The sequence below is a fragment of the Protopterus annectens genome, chromosome 8.part0 (genome assembly GCF_019279795.1).
Source record: "Protopterus annectens isolate FY-2018-M chromosome 8.part0, PAN1.0, whole genome shotgun sequence".
NCBI classification, from domain to species: domain Eukaryota; kingdom Metazoa; phylum Chordata; order Ceratodontiformes; family Protopteridae; genus Protopterus; species Protopterus annectens.
In genome coordinates, this window is record NC_056741.1 from 548,501,037 (window position 1) to 548,516,872 (window position 15,836).

At 40.3% G+C, this 15,836-nt stretch overlaps 1 protein-coding gene across 1 annotated transcript in view; it reads right to left on the bottom strand.

The window, feature by feature from the left end:
• The window catches only part of LOC122808922 (thrombospondin type-1 domain-containing protein 4-like), a 2,399,573-nt gene that overhangs the window by 639,550 nt on the left and 1,744,187 nt on the right, over positions 1 to 15,836 (bottom strand). The gene's annotated exons all lie outside the window — the stretch shown is intronic.

The following is a 15,836-nucleotide window of genomic DNA, read 5'->3' on the forward strand; positions in this document are numbered from 1 at the left end:
GGACTCCCAAGGCAGAGAGAGTCTTGCCTTCTTGCTCACACCTAGCCAAAGTGTCTTTCACCTGTGGTTCAAAAAGAAAGGAACCATCAAAGGGGGCGTTGGTGAATGATGCTCTAAAGGGTTCCGCAAAATTACACAGCCGCATCCATGCATGTCTCCTAAGGGCCACACCCATACCTGTGGCTCTACTCGCACCATCGGCTGCATAGGAAATGAGCCTCATGGAGGAGTTGACTACAGAATTAAGGGTCGCCAGCTGGGAAGCCACTTTAGCTTGAGCCCCCTCAGCTGATGGATCTTGAAGGGTATCTCCGAGCTCTTTAAGGAGATCCCTCTGAAGCCGGGTAAAATGGCATAAGTAGTTCAGTGACCTCAAAGAAAAGGTCGCTGAAGCAAACATTCGCTTCCCGTATCTGTCCATGGTCCTAGACTCCTTGTTAGGAGGATGGACAGATGAACAGGTTTCCGCTAACTCTTTTTTGTTGGCTGCTCCTACCACCATGGCATCAACAGGAACAACTTTGGTAAGGAACTGCTTATCATGGGGTGCTGTGATGAACTTGCCAGGTCTCCTCGGAGTTGGTTCCACTGTATCTGGGGCTGACCAAGCCTTTTGAGCCACCACTGACATAAGTGGATCGAAAGGCGGAGAAACCCAGGAGGTGGAAGCTCGGGAACTGAACACATCCAGGAAAACAGACTCATCCTCGGTAGGGGCTAGGGGATTCCAGTTCCTCCTCTGCTTAAGAATTTCTAGGATGTCCGAAAAGGAAACATCTTCAGAGGGGGATCTCGGGGACCCTTCCGAATCATCTAAGTCTGTATCAGAAGTGACAGACTCAGGGGAGTCAATGTGCTTCCTCTTGCACTTCTTCTTACGAGGGAGCTTATCTGATCAGGGGAGGCCTCGGAAGAAGAGGAAACACCCAACGGGATGCCCTGGAGTGCCAGTTCCCCACGCTTGGGGTCTGGAGGAGGAGCAGAGGTTGGCACAGGCACTACAGGGGACAGAGCCGATGGGGCCGATAGTGGAGCTGACTCAGTGGCCAGCACATTCCTCATGGCATCGAAGGCGTCCCTGCCATGATGCAGAGAAGGTTCCGGTTCCGAGGAAATCGGAATCCTTCTCCGCACTGAGGGAGACAGCTCCGAGGCCGATGTAGGAGCCGAGCTCACCTGCGCCGAAGCCCCAAGAGGGAGAACAGGGTTGGACAAGGATCCGATGCCACTCGCCCCCTCGGAGCCGAGGGAGCCCCGGCACCCAGATCCCTCGACGGACGGCACCATCAAGTGAATCGGAGCCGACGATGGAACCAAAGGAGATAGAGTTATCGGAGCCGACGGTTCCACTACTCGAACCCCAACGAACTCCGGCTCCGAGCTCAATGGAGTCGGAGGAGGAAAATCAATAGAAGTGGACGGAGCCGACACCTGTTGGGGAGGGCTGGACAACATCTTGGCAAGTGCCTGCGACTTTAGCAACCTACTGACCACTCTCTCCACGTCGTGATTCGAGAGCCTAGAGGATTGAGAGGAGTGAGAAGATCTATGACTGCGCTCGCTCTGAAGCAGGGGAGACCGAGGAGCCAAATATATCGATTCCAGAGAAGGGGACCTCAGCCTCTTGTGGCTCTGCGAAGGCTCCGAAGTTTCTGATGGAGCCGACGGGGAGATAGTCTTATCGGTTCCAGCCGGAACCAAAGTAGCAGGTAGAATATGAACCAAAGACAGCTCCGAACTTGACGATTTGGTAGATTTAGGGGATTTCACAGGCTGAGTCTTGGCTGGTGAATCCTGGGGCTTTAAAAGACCCCTAAGAATAAGCTTATTTTTACGCTCCTGCAGAACTCTTGGACTAAATGCATGGCAGATAGAACAAGAGTCCTGCAGGTAAACAGCGCCTAAACAATAGACGCAAGAAATGTGCCCATCTGTCAGACATTTTCTGACAGCATGAGTCACACTTCTTGAACCCAGACACCTTGGATTCTTTTGACATCCTGTAACAAAAAATACAACAATAGCTAACAAATCAAAATACAGTCTACAGAAAAGCACAGTATACTACAGACTAAAGCTAAGGTTTTTTTTTTTGATAGGAAAGCCTCTAACTCAAACAGCTAACCTATAAAGAAGGTAGAAGGAAAGCCTCTAACCTAAACAGCTAACCTGACAAGAAAAGGATAAGGAGGGGGGGAGGGGGAGATCTCTCTAAATTAAACGAGTTCTAAAGGGGAGGGAGGAAGCTACAAATACACACCGAGCTAACACAACAAATATAAGACTAAAAGTTAACAATAACCCCTAGGAAAAAGACTATTTCTAGTGAAAAAGTTCTATAAAGAAACTTTATACAAGCCTGAGCCAGAAAAACAACACCTCGCAGCTAAAGCGGCAAACAAGATCTGGGTAGCTAGCTCTAGGCATCATGGGATAAGGGGTAGCCTCGAGCCAGTAAACAGCTCTCGAGCTATAGAAGATGGCCGAGTCGGAGCCGAGGATCGGCTCCGATCCCAACCAGCAAGAATGAAGGCGAGATAGACAACTTAACATCTATTTTTATCATCCTTTTTAAGTACAGAACATTTTATCTGACAACAGATCTTTTACAGGGTGACAAAATGAAAATACTTCTGAAATGACTATTAGTCAATAAGATTGTTCCACATCTGATACTTTCATGGCATTAAATGAATACAGGGCTGCTTTTTCTTTTGTTTATATTATCTCACGAAAAAGAAAAAAAGGTTCAAGACACTTTCTTTTCCCTTTTGATACTGTACAAGGTGGTCTCGGTGATCCAAGATCACAGCCAAAACTAAAGAGCAAACATTGTGACCTTTGGAATCTTTAGAAAAAGATTGAGAGGAGATCCAAAAATGGTCTCCAGCAACAGTGTTACTTCTTTGGAACCAGAAACATTCTAGGAAAAAAAGCCTTCTTCTATTTGGTAAGCAGAAACAAGTTCTATGCCTACCCACATCTAACATATTCTGGATCACAGGAGGAAACTGTTCTGTTTGATTGTGAGGGTGAGGTGGAATTGCCTTAAAACATGGGGGCTTGTTTATTCACTGCCAAATGTAACCCTATCTAAAGACCTTTAACACCCATTTTGTCAGAATGTGATGTAAAAGAAAGCAGCATTTTGAAAGAGGAAGACATACCAGGGAAGGTAGGGAAAGGAGGGGTGATCTGTTTCCCGGCATAATTAGTCTGAGGAAGGCACTTGATCCTTCTCTGGAAAGGGCCCTTTTTTAGGATTTTCAGCTGAACCCTCCTGCAATCACTTCTTAGAAGTCTGTTTATTTGCAGGAGTAGAGGATTTAGGAGAACAAAACTTGGGGACCTGAAAGATCTTAGATACCCCTAACATTAATTTACATCTTTCCTCCCATTGTTTTAGCACTTGCAGATGGCCAAAATAAAACCTCCTTTTCTAAAGGACAACTTAGGATTTCTGACATTAAATCATCGGTTAGGAACCCAAACAAATCTTCTTGATACTGTGGCAGAAATAGAAGCTGCAGATGCAGAGTCAGCACAATCATACACACTTTTCAAGCGATGTTTAGAAATCTGAGACCAGTTAGCCACAATCTGATTCAAATAGGACCTCCCTTCAGGAGACTGGGAAGCTGAAAAAAATCCTCAAACTATTACCACATTTAAGCATAAACTTCCACATATAGCCCTGGTAACTGAGAATTCTGATGGCTGAAGTAAAGGAAGAAAAAAGTTTCTTACCCAGTCTGTCCAGTAGTTTATCCTCTTTATCCTCAGAAGCCTTAGGGATTCAATTTGTGTTAGAAGCACTTGGAAAGATGGCAGCTGGGTCTACTCTAAAGTGAGAAAACAACATATCTGCCAGCTTGAGTGACTGTACAATTTATCTGCCTTCTTAGGTAGAGAAAGCTGAGAATTAGGAGCACTGCAGTGAGCATTAAATCATCATCCAAGGCTAGCAGAATAAGAGGAATGGGTGCAGTATATGGTGCTTCCTGTTCTAATAAATCATAATATCTATCCAATACAGGAAGAACATCAATCTGTTTCTAGGAAAAAAAATCTGGAGATAGTCTCAGAAAATGAGGAAGTCTCCAAACTTTCTAGTTCTGATTCATTGTCAACAGAATCAATAGTCTATGGACCTCCTCCAGTGACACTGCTCTGTCTCCGTCAGCAACACAACTGTCTGAACACATACCGTCCTCTTTAACAGTAGAATGCTAATGAACAGGATGAGACCCTTGACATACAGGATTAAAACCATGCAACATAATTTTAGCTAAGGTAATACTTTTTTTTGGCTACAGAAACCATTTCTTTATTATCAAAATGATTTTCTTTGTGTTTCTTTTTCCTAGGAATATCTCTGGATGAAGACCTAAATGGAAAAGGCATGTCATCACTGGCAAATGGTCTCTTTTCCCATCCCTGGTTGTCACCAGCAATTAAAACAGGTGTTTCTCCCATGCCCACATCAGACTCTGGAACAGACAAAAAGGATATCCATAACAACTGGCAAAGCTACAAGAGAGGGTTTTCAGGAAACCAGTAAGTGATCTGAGGAACCAACAACAGGCACTGCAGTTACCTAGAAATGAATGAGATACTGACTGAGCCTGCACTACAGCAAGGGTTCATACTTTAACTGATTTTTCTTTTTAAGTATGTTAGAAGAAGAAAGACCATAACTGCAGTAAGCATCCATGCTGTAGCTGCAGAAGAAGCCTGATTGCTGGTCACAAACATAAGGAAGAGTTGGTCAGAAGGTAAGAATGCAGTTCTCCCCAAACTCTCAGATTCCATCACAAAGTTATATGAGCAGAACACCAACAAATTCTGTCAACAATAGAATCAAGGTCAAAATAGCAGTTAAAAATAGGTAAGCAGTCATGGAGAGTACACAAACAGTTTTAAGTACCACACAAACACAGTTTTCTGCCCAAAATTCAATATTCAAATGTTAAACAAATCAAAATTAGCTTAATATCACTGTAGAATGAGTCCCTAGAGCTTAAACTTAAACTGGCTCAAAGGTTCACAGGTGTTTACTAGGCTAACAACCACAAGGGCCTTTTTAAACCCAGCCATGCAGCCCAAATCTCTGACAAGTTCTGGCACCCTTGATAAGTGTAAGCAGGGACTTGGGAGATGAAACATTTACAGGCTGCCTGTGTCCACTAGACTGGATACCTAGAAAGCAGTTCCTAGACTATAATACTGGTAATTGACGAATGTCAGCTTACGTTTCTGAAAAGCCGTTTTTTGTTTGTTTTTTTGTTAAGCAACAAACCTCAATTCTGACCAGAAAAAAAATAAACACACACACACTTACACAAATGCATTAAAATAGTGTGGATGCATTCCCCAAAGGGGCTTATCTTTCTGCCAAGAAGCTGAAGTCTGACTGCTGTCCCACTAAATGCTCAGAGCTTCATGTGAATGAAGTGGCATGAAAGTACTGAAGATTTTTATTCTCTCTGGCTGTATATATACCTCCCTCTAAAAAGGGTCTAGCCTATAGAAAGCTAGAGTAACTGCACCAGCTGCATCCCAGGCAGGATATCTACTGAAGCAGTGAGAATCATGAACAGCTCACTGACGTGCAAGGTAGAGAAGTCATGGGACTTGGGTAGCCTCTCAAACCACCCTTATTACAATCCACCACTAATTCTTTAACTGCTGCAGAAAGCACACATAGTATGACATTCACATTTTGTACTCTTATTCCTGTTGCTAGAGCTCACGTGTCTTCAGCATCCATTTTAAAATTCTCTTATCAAGCTGCTCCTGTGACCTCTGTTAAGAAGCAGTACCATGTGCAGACCATTCTTCCTGAGAAGAAACAATTCCTTACCTTACCCCTTACTCTACCTGCTCCTAGTCAAATGTCATGGTACCCTATTTCACTGCATTTTTCTTTATAAAACATGCAGCTTACTTATTAAAGTGATCTGCTTCTCACATGTAACCCTTTCCTCCTTTCTTTCATTGTACAAATACAGTTCCTATATAATTTTCTATTTGTCGCTGAAATGCTTCTACCATATACACATATAAAAACATACCCTTCAAAACTGCAGTCAGTATTTTAAGTAAAGTTGTTCTAGTGAGTGAGCACAGCAGAAATATTTGCACACTTTAATTTGCTGGTAGTGTGACTTCCTGTCCACTCCAGTGCATCTCTTATGTTCTTGCAAAGTTGCTTAGCCATCACTATGGGTTCACAAGCTTGTACTACGCTAGCTGCCTTTGCAGGCTATTCTAAGTCTAGCCAATTTCCCTTTTGATACTTGAATTAAACTATCCCATTTGGTGTTACATTAGCCTTACCCATCCCATGGTCGACATTTATATTTTACCCAAAGTGAGAATAACTGGGATCATACCATAGATAATTGGAGGGGACCCATGCATGGGATAAAGAATTTATGAGTTGCCTCTGTCCACTAGTAGAAAGTGGGCAGTACTGGAGTTAATTTTTTGTTTCCCATCCATAGATTCAAGTTGTGTCTGAACATGGACAGGGATGAACATTGTTTTACATTGATGGGGAGTCTATTCCAGAGAAGCGGCATCCTCTGTGATATATACATTTCCCTAAAAAACATTCTATTGATACTGCAAAACAGGTTTAGAATCCTAGACAGAGTATTTTTGATGCCACTTAACTTGCTGATGTACTGTGAATCCATCAATATTGTGTCGGATGATGCCTTGTACGCCAGACATAGGTACCTCTTAACAGTCTGTAGGGTACCGAATATAGTGACAGAGCTTTGAGTTGGTCCATGTAGAGCATATTCTTTAGACCTTGTATCATTTAGGGTATACCTGTAGGTGTTACAGCTGTTGCATGTGTCTGGACATGCCAAAGGGGACATTATACTCAATGACTGGTTTTACGAGAGCTGAATAAAGAGGGGCAATGGCATCCCCACATCTAGACATAATCCTTTTCTTTACAAACTGTGTGATATAGAAGGGCTTTCTTACAACAAGGGACACATGTTGGTTGAAAGTTAGGTCACTGTCTACATATGCTCCCAAATCCAAACTGGGTAAAATCTTACAATTATATTATCAATGTGGTAGTTACCCAGGGTAGATTACTTTCTAAAGGATTTGACAGTGCATTTTTTGACATGTAGTTTCAGTCCATGATTTTGGCACCAATAATTTACTTGGGATAAACATTCCTGTAGGATGGCAAAGTCATTTAGGGTTTCAGTGACAGCACCAAGGTTGCAGTCATCTGCAAACATAGTCTTTTGATATTGGCTTTTACTTCACAGACACAGATGCCAAACAGGAGAGTTCCTAGTACAGAACCCCAGGGGACTCCACTTGTGACTGGCCTCTTAGTGGAGGTAACTTCCCCTATTCTAACTTTCTGCATGCAATCTGTCAGCCAGTTGACAATCCAGCAGGTGAGACACAGATTTATTCACAGTTTATTAAGTTTCCTATGATGCCCGAATGTGGAATTGTGTCAAAAGCTTTAGACAGATTGAGGTATGTATTGTGTAACATTCTACCTTCATCCATTGCTTCGGTGACCTTTTCAAGAAAGCCCACTAGGCTCAGTAAGCATGACTTGCCCTTTACAAAAACCAAGCTGAAATGCGTCCAGTATTTGAAGGTTCCCTATGTCCTTATTGATTAGTTCCATGGTAAGTCTTTTCATGGCTTTGCATATGAGGCTGGTCAGCCTTATGGGTCTTATATTACATTATGGAAAATGAATGAATAGGCTACTTTTCATTAAGGAGGTTGTTAGACTCTCTTCAATTACTTGTGCAATACTTTGGGTTTCCGAGTTCTACTGACATACACACACACATACATACATATATATAGATAGATATATGCACACACACATATACATGCATACACCATTCTGCACTTCTTTAGATGCAACATCCAAAGTCTCATCTCTTATCATTCCTCTTGTTTACTCAAGTCCATATTCTTGGTTCAACAAAAACACTTGAAGATTTACAATACCTGTGCATGAGACTGTAAACTGAGCTTTTCATTCAAATAACTGATTTGTAAAGGTCCACACAATATTCTACAAATACAAAATTAGCAGCTACTAAAGTCTAATGTATGGCTAAAACTTGAAATGATATGCATCCATCCATCCACAACCCCTTTTTCCCACTCTGCTGCCCCTTGAAATGATATGCATATGAAGCTAATTTGAAAGTGTAACACCTTGTGGAGAAAGTAAAAGTTAAAGGCTAGCTTTGCCAAAGTACTCCTGCCTCATTAATTTTGCGATTTTTCAGCAATTTGTTATAACACTTAAAACATTGTTATGAAGGCTGTAAATTACACACAGCAGCAGTAGTAAATTACATATGGAAAAATAGATTATCTTGGTAAATATAAAGATCTTCTGAAACTGTTAAAGAGTGACTACACATAATTGAGATGTTTCAGAAGAAAAAAATGTTATGTTATAAAATGCATGTGAAAATACTAAAATTTCTAAAGATATAGGCTGCATTTGTTAAATTAAGTGATGGTTCATCATCATCATTTTGGCAAACATTAGCAGTTTGGACTCAGTACAGACTAATAAACAGCATCTGCTCTATACTATCAAAATAGCCAATCAAGCACCACTTCAGCCACCCCCTTTTCCTCTCAAAATTAGTTCCCTCTAACACATCTTAATAATGACAACTTTACATTACTTACACAAGCACCCCCTTTCTGAAATGTATCTTATCTCTAACACAGTACTCCTTAGCTTCTCTCTATCATTGTACCTTCTACTACACTTAACCTCACTCCAAACAGCTTATATATGCTACAAACCTACATCTATAACATCTTCACAAACAGAATCTCTTACCAGTTTTTCTGCAGTAACCTCTAGCCTACATGCAACAGACATAATTCTTTATGCCAAAGTAAAAATCATTCCCCTACAAAACAACAAGAATACAAACGTTGCTACTGATTATCATTGGAAAACAAAAAGGAAATAGCAACCCACTCTCCCACATACATATTCCAACCTACCCCAATGTGGAGATATACATCCTAACCCAGGTCCCATCTCCTCCACTCTCAACCCCCTTAACTCCTATAAATCTCTCAACTTCACAACCATTAACATTTAGAAACAAAATCTCACAATTACATGTTTGGATAACTCACAACAAACCAAGTATCTTAACCTCTACTAAGACCTGGTTAAATCCAAACATTAAAGACACCAAATTTCTAACCCCTGGCTTTGCTTGTCTAAGATCAGATAGACCCCATAAAAAAATGGAGGTGTAGCTCTGATATACCCCAATGCCTTTACTAGAGTTTCATACACTAAGTTTATCCCACAGTTTCCCACTGCCGAAACATTACTAGCCTTCCTAAAAGTTAATAACTGTAAAAGCCTCCGTATTGTAGTACTATATATCCCACCAGGGCAACAACATTCCTACATTAGAAGAAATCCTTGCCTGGACAACAAATAATATAAAAAAATGAAACAATCATTCTGGGAGACATTAATATTAACTGGCTTGATATCTCCCAACAACAGCCTTCCACCAACATCAACCTATATAACTTTACTCAGATAATCACTAATATAACTAGACCCCAACAAGAACAATGACAATAGCTCAATCCTGGACTGGATTATGATCTCAGACCGAAACAGAATGTCCTCCTCAGGGACACAACTTAATAGTATTAGTGACCACCAACCTGTCTTTATACTGCATAAAACTACCCCCAACACTAAGTAAACACCATCATAAGCAAACTAGAGACTTATCCCATTTCTGCCCAACTATGCTTAACATAACTTTACAAAGCATCAATTGGGATGCAGTAAAATTCCTTCCCCTTGATGTGGCTGTCGAGTTCTTCAACTCAATATTTCTCAGGATCCTAAACAATTTAGTCCCACTCAGTCAAGAGAGAGTAAAAACTAATCTTGAGAGCTGGCTTACCAAACCCACTAAGCAACTCAAGACCGCCAGGGACAAAGCATGGAAATCATGGCAAAAAAACAAAATTCCCTGTAACCTTACATGATATAAACAGCTTTTGTAATGAAGTAAAGTGTCTAGTTATCAAAAATAAAAAAGAACATTATCTTAGTCTACAAAACCAACATAAAAAAAACCCAAAAATTCTGGAGCTCCATCAATTCTTTACTAAATCTGGGCTCAATAATAATCCTCATCCAAATCCAAATAAAACACCCACTGAAACAGCTCGCTCTTTAACTCATATTTCATTAATACCACAGCTAACATTACTGCCACCTTTCCACAAACTAATTTCACCCCTTTAGCTACATCTTTACAAAATACCTCTACTTCCTCATTACCCTGCTTTTCTCTCTCACCTGTTCCTACCACCACTATAAAAAAACTGCTTCTTAAACTCATACCTGGCACCGACGCCTATGACAACCTACCTCCAGAATTCCTACAAATATCAGCCACCTCTATTTCCTACCCCATCAGCATACTTCTTAATAGGTCTATTCAGGAATCCCACGTACCTTCAATCTGGAAAAAAGCATACATTCTCCCTCTCCAAAAAGGTGGCAATAATATTGACATTTCCAACTTTCGACCTACTGCTATCCTCTCATCCATCTCTAAGATCTTAGAAAAACGTATTCACACTCAGCTTCTTAATTATTTGCTTCATGCTAATATCCTTCATGGATACAGTTAACTGGACCTAAGATGCTGGCAAAATAGTTTCCTTGCTCTTTCTTGACGTCTCTAAGGCCTGTGATACAGTCTTCCACCTTCTTCTACTAAACACTAACTTAGGCATCTCTCCCCAACCCTAAACTGGTTCTCAAACTACCTCACAAATAGGCAACAATCTACTATGTGGCACCATTCTCTCTCGGCATTCCTTAACACAACCACAGGTGTTCCCCAAATATCCATACTTGGGCCCCTTCTGTTCAGCATTTTCATAAACAACTTCCACACCAGTCTTAGTCAAGGTAATGTCATCCAATACACAGAAGACTCAACATTACCTGCACTTCCAATTCCTTATCGGAACTACAGCAACTCACCCAAAGTCCCTTCACTTCTACTGAAACTCAGATGACCAATAATCATCTCGCCCTAAACCCCAACAAAACTAAACTTGTGCTACTTACCCCTAAAAAACACCACCCTAAACAAGAATGCATTCATTATTCGTTCACAAAATAACACTATCACTGAAGCTGTTCCAAATACAAATCTACTAGGTGTCATCACAGATGAAAAACTAATATATGACCTACGTATTCACAGCAATATTAAAAAAAACCATCAAACACTGGGCATCCTCTACAGACACAAATACTTCCTCAACCACTCCACAAAACTGTCCCAAGCCTCTTCCCCTTTGCTACCATCTCTTCTATATGGTGCCCCTCTTCTCACCAACATCCAGTTCTCTCTGAAATCCAAACTTGATGTGTACTACAATAAAATTGCTACCACTGTTCCTCATTATGCCTACTAAATTGGCTAGAACTCACACATTATCTTACATATTTGCAATTAACCAGTGTACACAAACTTATATACAAGCCATCAAATTGCCCTGCCCTTTCTTCTCTACCTGATCAGTACCATCCAACTAGACCTCTCCGATCTGAAAACCAGTTGCTCCTGAATGTAGAAAAGCCAAACCTCTCAGCTAGTCATCTGCTCTACTATTGCAAAACTATGGAATACCCTCCCATCATCCATTAGGACTACCAGCAATACAGCTCTCTTTAAAAAGTCCCTGAGATAACACCTTTCCTCTTTATGGCAGTGCACATGTGCCAAAATGGCACTAAAACCTGACTCTCTCCTATATACACGCCTTCATTTATTACTATTCTGATACATCTATTTCTAGCTTAGAACACTTACTTAATTACTGTGCTGGTACTGCCTGTTATAGTTGATCTCCTATATTCAAGCTTATAACTTCATAAGTGTTAATTACTCAGACTAAGCTACTCACGTAAATAACTCAATTATCCTAACTTGTTATATCCTAACTTCTTATATTCTAATTCTGTAATCCACTTTATCCTTAATATTGTACTCTAATACTGTACTCTGATTTTAAACTGTCATCTGCAATACTGATCAGGCTGATCTATTGTGCTGTATTGCATGTTATGTATTGTGTATTGTTTATATTATGTACTGCTCATTTTAGTGTGGAGCATTTTTCCCCGGGCCTTCACTTAAAATGGGCTCACTATGGTGCAGTGGACCATCCCGGTAAACAAATACAAATAAATAAATGTTCACTAAAGTGCAGGAGTGCGTGGATGAATGGTAGTGCCTGTTCAGCTACTTCAGACACAAAAAAACGTTTTCTGTCTAACCAGGCACTGTGCCTCTGTACTAGAAGGGGCAAGAAAATTGACAAGTATCTTGCTTACATTTACTAAGTTTCTAAATCCCTAAAAGCTTTTCTAAATAATCAGATGTCCAACTGCTGTCAAGAATCATGTATGGCTTGCCTGTCATGTCTGCTCACATTGTGAAGACTGGTTTCTAAATGGTAACATTTGTTTACCGGGAAAGTCCAACTGGGTCATGAACCCATTTTCAGCAGAGGCCTGGGGAGAAAAGCTCCAAATGATACATGAAAGTTAAGACATTATACATGAACAAGACAATAGCACGTATTAAAGCACACATTAAACAGTAAATACTAAATAAGTACAGAGAGGTAGATACAATAATAAAACGTACTAGACAGGCAATATTAAATAAAAGTAATGTGGTAGATTACAACTTTTAATCAGGTAGGACTAAGGTAAAGAGTGAGGGTCAGGCAGAGGGTCAGAATATTAGAAGCAAGCATATGCTTAGAAAAATTATGGTGTAGGATGGGAATAGTTAAGGGTGTAGAAATACATAAAGTTTCTTAGTTCGATATGGTAATGGTTAGTGGATGAAATTCATGTTATAGGGATCTCCAGATGTAGAAAGGGAAGGAAAGGCCCTAGAGAGCAGATGGGAGTTTACCTGTTATGGAAGGAGCAGGGGCAGATCTGATTACAAATAAATTATTTTTTTAGGGTGTGCTTGAAGTTGTTAAAGCACTCAATGGTAGTAATGTCTACTGGCAGAGAGTTCATGAGCTTGGCGGCAGCATGAGAGTATAGGCGCCCTCCAGCTCTTTTGTTTGGAATGTAGACGGTTAGGAGTAGGGATGTAAGGTTTTAGGACAGATTTGAGGGTTGGGCAACTATCAGATGTATACATCATTTTATGTGCAGAAGACAGGTGTACTAGGTTTAGGTGGTGTGCAAGTTCAAGGCAGTTTAGTTATTTCAGAGCTAGGCAGTGATGGGAATGGTAGGAGTAGCCTATGGCAAATTTGGCAATTTTATTGTAGCAGAGTTGGAGCTTGTTTTTAAGAAAAGATTGTTAACTGGTGTATAAGAGGGCTGCATATAAGAGAGAGAGGGAAGCAAATAGGTGATGGCGAGGGTTTTCTGGTGGCGTTATCCAAGAAAGTTTTTTGTCTATAGAGTGTTCCTAGTTTGATGTGTGTTTTTTTAATGTTATTGCAGATGTGGTGTTCGAAAGTTAGTTTGTTGTCTATGGTAATGCCTAGTAGCTTAGCTGTGGGAACTGTTTCAATTTCTGTGCTATCCTGAGAAAATATTTTAAAGTCAGATGAGATTGGTTTTGCTGAGAAAAACAAGAGTTTTTTTTTTTTTTTAAGATTTAGGAGTAGCAGGGCTTCTCTCAGGCATGTCTTTACTGAAGTGAAGGTGGTTTGGGTGAGTTGTTGGAGATGCTGTATGTTACTAGAGGAGGAAATTATGGTAGTGTCATCTGCGTACTTGATAATGACACTAAGGGATGATGAGGTGTGAAGATTGTTGGTGAAAACAGTGAAGAGTAAGGGTCCAAGTATGGATCATTGTGATACCCCAGTTGTGTTGTTTTGATATTAGGACAATTTATTTTGCCATTTAACGCATTGCTGGTGTTTGGATAGGTAGCTTGCAAACTACTGGAGGGATGGTGGGGTGCAGTCTATAATGGATAGCTGATGAAGAAGTTTGTTGTGGGACACCATGTCAAATGCCTTTAATAAATCTAGTAGTAAGACAGAAGTGACATTACCAGAGTGAGTGGATTTGGACACAGTGTCCATGAAAGAGATTAGGGCAGCGGTGGTGCTGTGTGATGGGCAAAAATCATGTTGGGTACGGGTAATTTGTTTTGGATGAGATGGAGATGCAATTGCTTATGTATGCATTTTTCCAGGAGTTTGGAAACAGGAGAGAGGATGGAGACTGGTCGATAACTGGATAGTTCATTGGAGTTACCCACTTTATGTAAAGGGGTGATGATAGATTTTTTGCAGAGGTTAGGGACATTGGACTCTGCTATGGAGTGATTTATAAGGATGCTGACAGGACATGCTATGGCTTCAGCAGCACGTTTTAAGTATATACGAGGGAGGCTGTCAGAGGAGAGGGAGCATGGTTTTAGTTTTTGAAGTAGTTTTTGAATGACAGAGGTAGGGATAGGTTTAAGAGAAAAAGGGATAGAAGGTGGTAGTATTATTTTGTTGAGGAGGTAAAGGGTTTTATTTTGTTTGTGCAGGAGTCATGAGATAAGGGTGGAGGGGGATCAGAGAGAGTTGCAGCAGTGGGATTTGTTAACACTTTGCTTATGCTATCAATAATATGAGTTAAACTGGTTTGCTATCTTTGAAGGAGTCTTGTCAGGGTGTGGTGATGGAGTTTGTTTAGAGCCTGGGGTAAGGAGGTTTGAGATGTACTTCCAAAATTGTTTTGGGTTCTTTTTGTGGTTTGGCAGTTGGTTGGAAAAGTTTTTTTTTGTCTAAGTTCACTAACTTTATGCCTTAGGCTTTGGCTACTATGTCTGTTGCAACAAGCAAGAATCACTTCAATAAAAAGTTGCACTTCTTTTTATGCAATGCTCTGCTTTGTCACTGAATGACAAACATTTTTGAAACTATAACAAAGAATATAGCTGTCTATATTCTGCTTCTGAACAATACCTTTTTGTGCTACCCATTGCTATTTTAACTGAATAATGAAAACATATTTGTTATTTCCATATAAGAGCATTATTTTCTTTATGACAGAGCTAGGATGGTATCAGATTAAAGTGATTTTCCAAAGTTTTTTAATCTTACTTTCACACCACAGCATGTGCACCTTTACCTATTAGGGACCATTTTCTTCTTGTATTTCAATAGGAAAAGCACTTTTAAAAAATACAGTTCCCATGCCCCGATGTCAATGAGGAAAAATAGTAAACTGTACCTTTAGTCACATCAAGTTTAGGAAGAACGTGCATGGTAACCATAGAGTTTAATGGGCACACCATTGCACATGTGAGAAGGTGCCCCATTAAAGTCTATGGACACAACATATGTTACCCCAAGTAACGTCACAGTAGTAAATGCTAAATTTACTTGGGCCATGATTAATAAAAAAGTTTATTAAGCTTTTTATTGAAAAACAATTCAAATACATAACTATAAACAAGTGTACAAATGCATCACTACACTTTGCTCATCAAATTATGTGATTGTATATTTTAAAAAGGGAATAAAATAATTTTAAGAACACTGTACTCTCTGGAGCTGTGAGATGACAGCAGCAGCAGGCAGAACACCTTCAATGACATTTTTTTTTCGAAAAATTTTGTCTGAAGAGCGAGGATAGAAGAGGGTACACACTATGTATGGCTGGAATGGAAACATATTCATTATAATACTGGAATTAGAGGCTGTAATTCCACAGCAATACACCTTTCAGGATTTGCCTACCCATATAC